This window comes from Sorex fumeus, unplaced genomic scaffold, assembly GCF_029834395.1.
Source record: "Sorex fumeus unplaced genomic scaffold, SorFum_2.1 ptg000265l, whole genome shotgun sequence".
Classification (NCBI taxonomy): domain Eukaryota; kingdom Metazoa; phylum Chordata; class Mammalia; order Eulipotyphla; family Soricidae; genus Sorex; species Sorex fumeus.
The window spans coordinates 28,799,238-28,811,869 of NW_026606322.1; positions in this window are offsets into that span (position 1 = coordinate 28,799,238).

Below are 12,632 nucleotides of genomic sequence, written 5' to 3' on the forward strand. Positions count from 1 at the left end.
CCTCTGCTAGCAGACATGTGGATAAGGGCTGGCCGTCCAACACAGACACACACCCTTAGACATAAACCCCACATACAGTACACATATGCACACCTCAACACAAAGACATACAGCACATACATGAACATACCAAAAATGAACATACATATATCACACACATGCACCTCTTGGCACTCACACCTGTACACGCTGCACTTACACACCTGCATGTAACCACACACACCACATATATACACCACGGATGCCATGTCCATGCACAAACTTGCACACACACCACAAACACACACACAGACCTCAAACACGCGTGCACCCACCTCAAGACACACATCACATACCATGTATAGGATGTGCACGACACACAGGCATGCACACATCTTAACACGTGCACCACAACCCCCACAGAAACATGCCGACACACCACGACCTCACTGACATACACAGCACACACAGCACACATGCACACACACCTCCTAGGCAAACAGCTCCCTCACACACTCACATGCAGCACACATGCTTGAAGGCGCGGGCTAATAAGTGCCCCGAACGTCAGCTGGGCTATAGATTTGGGCCCCTCAGCCCAGGTGCAATTTCAAGAGAGGGGGAGCTGCGAAGCTCAGAGTGGGAGCGCTGCCAGAACCCTAATGAGTGCCCCCTTTCTCAGGTTTGCTGAGCGATGAGATAATGGGACACCTGTTCACGAGACGGGTCTGTTTTTAATTCCGTCTACTCCGCTCTCCTTGGACAAGAGGCTGCACAGACTCGCCAGGACACAGGACTCGAGGGAAAGCCAAACAAAACAGCTCTTTCTTGAGAACGAGGGGCCCCCCTCCTGAACTCAGCGCCTCTGATACCCCGGTCTGGCCAATCCCGAGGTGCTGGGAGCTCAGTCCTGCGGCTGGAATTCGGCCCCTCCATTCAGAGCATTGTCTTCCATTTTCTCCCGGGGATCCCCAGCGGGGTCTGGACTCCAGCGCGTGGAGTCTGGACCCCAATGCTCAGTCTGGATCCCAGCCCGGAGTTTGCACCCCAGCGCGCAGTCTGGACCCCAGAGAGCAGTCTGGACCCCAATGCGCTGAGTCTGAGCTCCGGAGAGCAGTCTGGACCCCAGCACGCAGTCTGGACCTCATTGCGCAGCCTGGACCTCAGCGCGTGGAGTCTGGGCCCCAGGGCGCAGAGTCTGGACCCCAGCGCGCGGAGTCTGGACACCAGAGAGCAGTTTGGATCCCAGCACGCAGAGTCTGGACCCCAGTGCGCAGCTGGATCCCAGTACGGAGTCTGCACCCCAGGGCGCAGTCTGGACCCCAGTGCGCGGAGTCTGGACCCCAGTGCGCAGTCTGGACCGCGTTTCCCACCAACAGATCGCAAAGGGAGGGAAGCCACCAAATCGGGTGTTGCCTTCCATCCCTCGGTCTCTTGCTGGGCTTTCATCAGAGCCCTGGCACCGAGGGTTCACCCAAGTGATGGAAATCGCTCTCCTTTTGATTTCATTGGTTCATTTGTGGAAAGAGTTGCCTTGGGGATCCTGAGACGAGCCAGAAGTATTGGATGCATTGTAAAGGCTCTTTGCTCGGGGCCTTGGGCGTCTGCTCCAGTCTGGCAGGGGCTGAACTGCCAGACTGATGTGGAGATGCAAATCCAGACCTCATGCAAGCGCTGCAGACCCACAGCGAAATGTGTAAATGTCAATCGCGTGGGTGGTTTGAAAATAAGGAGCCGGGCTGGGAGAGCTCCAGGGAGGGATGAATTCGAGAGTGTGCAGAAGGAACGGCTGTAGGGCAATAGCTTTCTTCGTATTTAATCATGAGGACAGGTATTGTGAAGAGAACACTCGGCTTAGAAATTTTCTCATCCAAAATGCTATCTTGAGCTCAAACTTCCCCTGAGACTGACACCCTGAGAAGAACTCAAGATACTTGCAGTATGGTTTTAAATTAATGAATGAATTAGGGCTTTTTGGGTCACAGAGTGTGATGCTCAGGGGTGTTCCTGGCTCTGTAATCAGGAATCACTCCTGACGGTGCTTGGGGGTACCTTATGGAATGCTGGGGATCGAACCTAGGTCTGTTGCATGCAAAACAAGTGCTCTAGCCACCCTCCTATCTCTCCAGCCTAGTTGGAAAAAAAAAATCACATTCACAAACATCCTAAGTCTGAAAGTAAATTTTTATTGGTGGGTTTTTATTTGGGTGGGTGGAGGGTGTCACATCTGGTGGTACTCAGGGGCCACTCTGCTCTGGGGTTGCTGGTCAGTTGTCCTGTGGTTACATCCTGCCCAATGGGATGTCTCTTTGGCTCTCCATAGATAAAGGAGACAGCAGAACGGGTTAGTTTATGGGGTCTCTAAACCCAGAAGGCTGCCTGAACCAGGTTACTGCAATTACTCTACCTCAGCTCCCTCTCCTGAAAGAATCTTCCCTGAAAAAGCCCCCTACAAAGATTTTTATCCCAATCGATGAAGGCCCTAAGCACTGCTGGGTGTGTCCCCAAAACCAAAAGAAAGAAACGAGTACACAATCCAGGATGCGATGCGGGCAAATCTCCAGGAAGGGGAATATATCCCACTTGTCATTGCAAAATTGCCTCTATAAGTTTTCTCCCAAAATGCCCCCTGTGGGACTTCTAAGTAGTTAGACTGTTGCTAGAATATTCTCAAGGGAAAGAGCTATGAACTTTTGGTAGCCCACTTTCAAGTTTTTTGTTCTGTTTTGGGACCACACCTGGCAATGCCCAGGGCTTACTCTTGGCTATTTCCTTGGGCTTACTCTTGGCTATTTCCTTGGGAGTGCGCCATCACTCCTGATGGTGCTCAGGGGATTGAACCCAGGTCAGCCATGTGCAAGGCAAGCCCTCACCCACTGTACTGTTTTTGCAACCCCCACCTTCCAGTTCTGATTGCAGTCTTTTGTTCCTTTGGAACATTTCTTATCCAAAAGGGGTCCAGCCTTCTCTGGGCTGGTGCCAGATGGGGCCTTATCAACCTCAGTTCCTGCGTCTACAGAGGGACTTGGGCCTGCATGCTTTTATCTGTTAGTAATAGAATAACTTCTTGGAATCACATCTTAGTTTTATTACTTCCCAAGAACTCGTTGCCAGGCCCCCCACCCTCCCCATCTGTTGCCTATATATATTGGGCTATCTCTTTACCAATCATCTATATATTTATCTATGACCCATTGTATATATATATATATATATATATATATATATATATCAATATTCTAACTGTCGATCTACCATCTTCCCATGACTCTGTCGCTTCCCAGTTCATCTATCATCTGTTACTCATTATCTGTCTAATCGATCCCTCGGTGACCTCTCCCTGTGATCTATAGTATCTCTTTTCTTATCATCGATGCCATTATCATCTATTTGTCATCATCCCATCATATTTAACTTGCTTATCACCTATTATCTATTATGTTAAGAGCAAATTGCTTAATTTTTCCAAAATGGAACTAACTAAATCATCTCCCTCAGGGCTCCCACTCATGAGTCCTAGGAAAGATGTGGGTGCAGGAACCCTGGGCAGACCCTAATGTTACAGCAGTGGCTGGAGGCACCCATAGAAGTAGAGCTTTGGTCACAAGCTCCTCAGGTCCTGGAGCCCTCTCCTCCTTCCCCGAGGGCATGGGAGATGGCACCGTCTCTCCTCACCCTCCACCGCCTCTGACGCCGGATCCCAGGCAGAGTCACGAGCGCGGCTGGGTCAGCTCATGTTAAATCAAACCAAACAAGATGAAAATCGGAGACAGATTCTGGGCATCGACTTGCTGCTGTCTCTCCTCATTTCTCACCAGGAGGAAAGTGTCGCCCCTCTATTTCCCCCCCACCCCTGCCTCTGCCCACAGGCCGCCTTTGATGTTGATTGAATTGGATTTAATTAGGTAGTTGAGAGACAGGGGAGAGGATAGGCAGGGGAACGCTACAGGAGGGGGGGGGAGACTGGGGGGCTAGCAGGTGGCCTTCCTCTCTGCCTAGGGGTGCTAGCCAGCAGAGGAAGAGTCCACGGGAGGGGGCTGGATGACCTGAGATGGGGAGGGAGGAGAGGTGAGTTAGCAGTGGAAACTGGAGGTGAAGAGTTACCTTTTCCTACCACGAGCCCCCATTCCTGGATTGTGGAATCCCTCTTGCAGGGTGGAACTGGGGCAGGGACGTCCAGCCACAGGAGACATGAGGAGCAGGGGACCAGGGGCCAGAATAATGATGGTACAGTGGGGAGGAGGTTTGCCTTGCACGTGACTGACCTAGGTTTGATCCCAGCATCCCTGTGCACCACCAGGAGTGATCCCTGAGTGCAGAAATAGGAGACCAGACACCAGTGACAGGGAAGAGGAGGTTTCAGCCCCCACCCGCCCCCACTAGCTCCACTGTAGCCACAGAGCCCTCGGATTCAGGGACCCCTGTTGGATTATAGCTCTAAACATTTTAGGCTTAACATTAGTTTGTACTTTCTCCCTTACCACAGGGAGCTTCAATTTATCGGGTTACACCCATTACAGTGCTCCCGAGTCACTCCCATTCCTTTGCTTATCGGTAACCTTTCTTTGTGCTCTGCTTCCCCAACTGGTCTATCACCTTTTCCCTCTAATAAGAGTCTGTTAACTTTCAAGTTTAGATCCTTCTAAGGACACTTGATTTGTATTCATAAATCAAATACTACTTTTCTCTTATGTCCTTTTGCATAGTTTACTCTAAAGCAATGGCCTTTTTGTATAGACACAGGAAGACAGTTAATGCTATGCTTTTGTAACTGACCACTGAATGCAGGCGGTGAGAAAGAGAGACGCTGTGGCTTTTCATATGGCTTTGACTCCAAATAACAGTCACTCCTGGGCATCTGTTTTCTCAACTTAAGCCTCAACTGCCCTTACTTCCTAGCACCCTTTCAAAAGCAGGGTCTTGACAAGGGACTGAATGGACCTAGGGCAAGCTGTGAGCTACCCTGGCATTGAAATTGGTCAGACCAAAGCACCACAATACTTAACTATAAATTAAGAGCATGATCATGGGCAAATTCTGTGATGATCCAAAAAGTAATAACTAGATTAGGACTCTGCTAGGTTTAGGAAAGACTAACCTGGCCTGAGCACTGTAGTCTGAGATCTATAGCTAGATGGCCCCAGAAGAGCCATCCTATAAGCTTAATGTATCTCTTAATGTGTCCACACAAAATGACTAATATTGTGAATGTTTATATGTTTGTTGGACTAAGGAAAGGAGAAACACACCCATAGATGGAATTTCACTCTTGGGTGGGTCGTCCTGCTGAATGAGAATCTGTCCTAGAAGAAGCTTCCCCTGAGGGAAGGACTTTACCTCTGTTGATTGAATGACCACACCTATGTGTAATCCCCAACCCCTCATGATTTTGGATATAACTATGGCTATTAGAGTGGGCAGGGGGAGAATCAAAGAGGATCAAGAGAATCAGGAGAATCGGGGAGAATCAGGGGAATCAGGGAGAATCTAGGAGAATCCAAGAGAAGTATGAAGGAGCAGGATCCAAGAGAAGGATAAAGGGGATTGGAAGAGAATCAGGAAGAGGAAAGGAGATGAGATTGGAATAAACTGCAACTGACACCAGCCAGCCTGGCCCTCCCTCCCTCCTTCATCCACCCATCACCATTGGCAGCCCCAGGGTGGGGGAAGCAGAAGGAGACCACTGAACACAGGCGGTAAGAAAGAGAGACGTTGTGGCTTTTTGTATGGTTAGGGCAAGCTCTGGGGACAGGGAAGACACAGGGACCAAGGCAGACACTTTACAGGAGCAGAGTCAGACGCTCTAGGTGGAGCGCGGAGGGGCTGCCCTGGACGGTTAGCTGAGAGGGTGCACCTGTGTAAACTAGGCAGCAGGTGACCAGTGCTGGGGGGTGGCCTGGCTCCTCCATTCTGGACTCCCTGAAAACATGAGTGCTTGCAGGACCTGTGAGTGGAGGGAGGTCTGTGTCCAGGAGTCGCCAGAGTCCAGGAAGCAGATTAGTGACCTCGTCTCATGGGGAGTGCGACTGCAGAAAGAGGATATGGAGGTGGGGATAGGACTGGCCTTGTGCCTGGCACATCCAGCACCGATCCCCAGCACTGCTTAGGGTCACCCGAGCCTGTCAAAAGTGATCCCTGATGGGGGTTGGAGTGATAGCACAGCGGGTAGGGCATTTGCCTTGCATGCAGCCGACCCAGGTTCAATTCCCAGCATCCCAAATGGTCCCCTGAGCACCACCAGGAGTAATTCCTGAATGCAGAGCCAGGAGTAACCCCTGTGCATCACCAGGTGTGACCCAAAAAGCAAAAAGAAAAAAAAAGTGATCCCTGAGCACAGAGTCAGGAGTAATCCCAGAGCACTGCAGAGTATAGGCTCCTCTCCTCTTTTATTTTCTTTTTGGTCACACCTGGCTTTGCACAGGGGTTACTCCTGGCTCATGCACTCAGAAAATACTCCTGGTGGTGCTCAGGGGACCATATGGGATGCTGGAAATCAAACACGGATCGATTGTGTGCAAGGCAAATGCCCTACCCGCTGTGCTATCTCTCCAGCCCCTTACCTCCTCTCCTCTAAAACAACCAACCGACTCCCTCACCCCCACCCCAACAGGTACTTTCATCTTTATACAGAGCACTGAGGAGGAGCTTAGAAACAAGGACATCCATCCCAAGTTCTGCAGGCGGCCAGGCTCATGAGACTGCTGGGTTTCCTGGTTCTTCACTGGCCGATTTCTTGCAGTGCTCTCTCTTGGTGGGAGGAGAGAGGGAACTCTCTGGGGTCCCCGCATTCTCTCTCTCTCTCTCTCTTTCTCTCTCTTTCTCTCTCTCTGTTTTTGGGTCACACCTGGAGATGCTCAGGGGTTACTCCTGGAGGTGCTCAGGGGACAATATGGGATGCGGGAGGTTGAACCTGGGTCAGCCATGTGCAAGGCAAAACCCCTACCTGCTGTACTATTGCTCCAGCCCCTGGAGTTCTTTTTTGGGGGGGAATCTCCAAGGAGGCCAGGAGGCCCTTCCCTGTGATTCTTGACAAGCAGGCAGGTCGTTCAATGCTGGGGACCACCCGGGTCACCATGGCAGGGCTCAGGCCTCTCGAGGGTCACACCTGGCAATGCTGGGGGAACCCTGTGGGCGGGGATGAAACTGGGGTTTGCCACATGCAAGGCAAGTGCCTTCTCCTCTGTTCTCTCTCCCCAGCCCCCAGGATGGTTATCATGACCTTATAACCTCCAAGACCCCATCTCTAACTGTCATCTGGGTGCTTGGGTTTAATAGATGAATTATTTTTTTTTTCTGCTTTGGCAAACTATTTTTTTCTTTGTTTTATTTGAGTCACCGTGATTTACAATACTGTTCCCAAGACATTTTAACATCACATGCTCCACTGTGACTGCCTCTCTCCCTGGTGAGGCACTTTCATCTTTATACTTTTGATGTGTTTCCTGTTGCTGCTAACATGTTGCTTAATTTTAGTATTATTATATCTTAACACATTTTTTAAAAAAATTAATACACCGTGGCTTACAATTACTCAGAGCTGAGTTTTAGGCACTTTATATTCCACCAAAGTCCCCAAGTTCCTTCCTTCCACCCCTCTCTTACCCCCACTGCCATCTTGACAAGCAAGCGCCCTCCCTGCTGTACTATCTCTCCAGCCCCTTGAGGGGAGTTTTTTAATATATTTTTTTAGTACATAACTAAAAGTGCTTTTATTATTTTTTAAAATTTAATTTTAGTTGAACGCTGTGAGTTTCAAATAGGGCTCATAATAGAGTTGTTTCAGGTCTACAATGTTCCAACACCAATCCCACCACCAGTGTCACCTTCCCTTCCCCAATGTGTCCAGTTTCCTGCCCACCCCCTAGCTTATCCCTTTAGCAGGCACATAACAAATTTAGTTCATATTGCTGGCTCCAAGAAAACTAAAAGAAATGGCAAATGGGATTATCATGCGATAGCACAGCGGTAGGGCGTTTGCCTTGCACGTAGCCAACATGGCCGACCCGAGTTCGATTCCTCCGCCCCTCTCGGAGAGCCCGGCAAGTTACCGAGAGTATCTCGCCCGCACAGCAGAGCCCGGCAAGCCACCTGTGATGTATTCGATATGCCAGACACAGTAACAACAAAAAATCTCCAATGGAGACATTACTGGGCCCGCTCGAGCAAATCGATGAACAACAGGAGGGCCTTTTATTTTATTTTTTTATTTTAGATCAATAAAAGTCTATTTGTGATGATTGGTTGCTATATGATTTTAACCTATGCAGATAGAGAAATTCAAAACCTTTAGAACAGTACATGGGGGAGAAGGTAGTTGGGGTAGAAAAGGGACCAAAGATAGTTGGAAATGATGACTCTGGATAAGAACTGTGTGCTGAAAGTGGGAAGCACTGTAGCACTGTCCTCCCATTGTTCATCGATTTGCTTGAGTGGGCACCAGTAACATCTCACAACAAATTGAGAGACTTGTTACTGTTTTTGGCATGTTGGAGCAAAAATGATAATCTCTCAGTCCTCTCCGTATCTGTATTGCAAACCATTATGTCCAAAAGGAGAGAGGGAGAGAGAGAGATAGATAGATAGATAGATAGAGAGAGAGAGAGAGAGAGAGAGAGAGAGAAAGAAGGAAAGTGCCAGCCATAGAGACAGGCTTGTGGGGGGGAGGTAGCAGGAGGGAAAAGGGGAACACTGGAGGTGGGAAATACACACTAGTGAAGGGAAGGGTGTTGGAACATTGTTTGACTGAAACCCAATCATAACAGTCTTGTAAATGTGCATCCCATGGTGATCCAATAAACAAATTAAAAAAAAGTACAATATAAAACGCCCATCTAATTAATTTATTTATTTTTCAGGGTGAACCTACAATACATTTAATAATGGTCTTTTCTCTGTTTTTTTTTTTCATACTTTTTAAGTCCCTAGCACCTTTATACATTTTTAACCTTTCAATCTTGTTCCAGTTGGAATTTGTTTTGGAATGAAACTTCTAAAACATCAGTCATTAAATATTTTAAATTTCACAAAAAGATTTTACAAAACGGGTATAATTTGGGGAAATTTCCTTTGCTTTCTGGATTATGGATAAAATAAGTTACACACTAACCCTTGCATGAAAAAACAGAAATCCTTTTCCTGTCTCACTCCTGCTCTAATGGGCACCCTAATTTTCAAGCAGCAGGAGAGAGCATTACAGGCATGAATTGGCCTAACTCTTACAAATAACAGTGGGAGAAACGTGTGTGGTAGGAATGATTCCCTTACATCCTTACTGGGTTTCCAGTCTCAGAAGTATTGTCGCGAAGAAGGCAAAGCAAAGCGGGTCCTGGATTAGACATTCCAGGAACCAGCCTGAACCCGAATTTGGAAAAAGGACAAAGTGGTATCTCTGCTTCTGGTAGACTCAAGGCAGTCAGTCAGAGTAAAACGCCCATTTTAAAGCCCGGATTATTTTATTTTATTTTATTTATTGAATCACCGTGAGAGCAGTTACAAAGCTTTTGGGTTTAAGTCTCGGTCATACAATGAAACACCTGTACCTTCACCAGTGCCCATTCTCCACCCCCCAAAACCCCAGTGTACCCCCATCCCACACCCTCCCCTTACCTGTGGGGCAGATGATTTCCATATTACTCCCTCTCTACTTTGATCTCATTCAATATTTCGTCACCAGACCCACCATTATTATTTGAGATTTAACCCCAATCTGCTGAAAAGCCAACAATCGACAAGTTGTTTTCTATTGCTGGTTATGAATAACATATGATGTCGCGTGGCTGCAGTAGTGGCTGTGCGAGTTTGAAATTCCGAAATTTTAACGATGAAATCTGGAGGGATTTCTGCCAAAACCTGCTGGGTTCTGAGATTTGTTCCTGAGTCTCTTGGATCATGGCTGTTAAGCAGCTTGATCAGGAGCCAGAAAGGTCGTTAGTGGGCGGTGACTTGGGGTCTTGTTGGGACGGGGAGGAAAGGGCCAGCTCCACCCCCATCCCATGAGACCCCGCATGTCTCATCACTGAAGACCCAATCCTGACTGTCCAATGGCCTCTGGAGGATGCCAGCCACCGAGCTGCCTAGGGGAGCAGGCTGAGGGACAACACCCTTTCCCCCCTGGGGTGGCCCGGTGACAGTAACCTACTGTGGGGTCCGGACGCATTTCTGCCCAAATCCACTGGGTTCTGAGATTTGTTTCTGAGTCTCTGGGATCATGGTCGTTAAGCAGCTTGATCAGGAGCCAGAGAGGCCGTCTGTGGGTGGCAACTCGGGGTCTCGTTGGGGTAGGGAGGAACGGGCCAAAGCCCAGATTTTCTTAACAGACGAATTTCAAAGTGACTCAAACCTTCAAGCCCTAACAACCATGCTGGATAGCTTTACCTCCCTTTGATAGATGTCATTTTTCTCTTTTCCCCAAATGTCCATGGCCCCTGATTTTGAGGGAGGGGGAGTGAATGAAATACGAAATTGCAGAAAACGAATGTAGGATGCAGCTGTTGGGTGCAGGATGTGGCAAATTCCTCCATCTTTGCTGAGAGGCCTTGTGAGTTTCTCAGTGTAGCGTGAACTCCTGGATGTAACAGTCCTCACACTTGTAGTTGTTTATCAGGCATGGCTGAATCAAGCCTCTGGTATAGATACGGTCTGGGGTGCAGTTCCTTCAAAGAGTTTGTGAACCCCATATGATAACTGGGTGCCTTTGGTTGAACACAGGCCATATATCCAACTTACTGGACACTTTAGTCCTCCTTTCTACACATCTGTAGCATTTTCAGGGGGCTTTGGGGGGGACACACACAGTGGGGCTGAGTCATAGCCCATCCGACCCAATTCTACCAGTTCAAAAACTCTGGCAGTAGCTGAAGGACCTCAAAAAGAGGACCAGGTAGAATGAGTGAAGGTAAAATTTCCATGTTCAAGTTGAACTTTCAGAACTTTAAAGATTATTGAAAATGCTCTTCATGCCTTCTCTGCTGGAAACTGCCACCATGCCGTGAGAGCCAGTCACCCTGCAGTCACACGCCATCTGCTCCTCCGTTGTCTCTGTCACGTGCTGAGGTTGGTTCTCTGGACAAAAAGCAGCAGGGTCTGAGCCCTTCTCTCGCGAGAGTCTGGTTCCCTCCATAGGGAAGCTCGGAAGGAAAACTAGGAAAATGATGGCTGAGAAGACGTCAGGTGGTGCCTGGCATAATGACAGTAAAAACACAAAACCAAAAAACAACTGGAAGACTATGAGCTTCTTTAAAGACCCAGCAGCCATCTGCACCATTTTATGGGTTGGCAGACACAAATGTTTAGGTCTGGGGAGGAGGTCTCTTTATTTGGTTTTATTTTGGGTAGTTTGGGGAGATTATCAGCAGTGCTCAACTCCAGCTCCTAAGATGAAAAGGAAGCATTGGAACCTTTGCTTCTAATGGGGCAAGTTCAATCTCTTATTCTTTTCTCACTGTAGAACTGAGGTGGGTGGCAACTTGAAGCCATAGGAGTGGGGGATTATGCAAGTACTGTTGCCTGCAGCTGGTATGATCATGTGATGATGTCACAAGAAAAGAGAGAGACAGAGAGACGAGAGAGAGAGGCAGAGAGACAGAGACACAGAGAAATAGAGAGAGAGAGAAAGAGAGTTATGATGCTGTGGATGTCAACCGCATCTCAGAGATGAAGGGATCAATACTAGCTATAATGAAAAGGATTGAATTTCAATAGTCTATGAGTCTTGGGGGATGATGAAAAGAACCGAGCTTTCCATTGCTTGTGGCTCAGTTCTTCATACTTGCTAATGAATCTGTAGGCCTTGCAGATTCAGATGCCAGGAACAGGGTGAGAGAGAGAGAGAGAGAGAGATATCCAGAATCATTCCTTTCGTGGGTGTTTGGTGAATCACCGCTCAGTGTGGGGTGCTGTGATGGGGCACAGTGCTCTAGCATCCCCAAGTCCAGCGGGGAGAGAAATAGGTGCGAATCACTAAGCCTTGATGTGGGGGTGGACGTGAGCGGTTCCAGAGAAAGGCACCTAGCCGGGCTGCCATGATTGAGGAGGGTGGCCGCCATGAAATATTTGATCTGGAAACTCAAGGTGTGGAAGGAGTCTAGTGGGCTGAGTTTTGGCAGTGGGAATGACAAAGAGGATGGCGTGGTGCCACATCCAAGGTGGGGAGAAACGACTAAGTGTGAGAGAGAGGCCAGAGGGCATAGGGTGGAGGAGGAGGCAGGGAGCACCACAGATGCTGCCTCTTCCTGTCTCACTGTGATGTCACGGCTTTCCCACGCTCCTTCTTCTCTCCATGGAGATGGTGACAGCTGAGGCAGCTAGCCAGGATGATGCTAGAAGGGAGTCCAACCTGAGAGTCGGATTAAGCCTTAGAAATGTCTGCACGTTTCTCTGAATGCATCTAGGTTTTAGGGACTCCTCTCATGGGAACTGGCACATCCTGCTTCGATGACGCCGGCTGAAGTCAGTTCTTCACGGGACAACTCTCACTCAGCTCTGTATTCCTGTGAACAGAAGTGATCCTGTTTTTGTCCCAGACACCCCTTTCCAGGATATTTGTCTGATAAGCAGTGCTGGAAGATAGAGAATGTCTTCCGTGGGGATCAACAAGCCGGCCTGTTTACTGTCTGTTAGAAAAGATTTGGGCTTCCTAATCTCTGGGTGCCTCA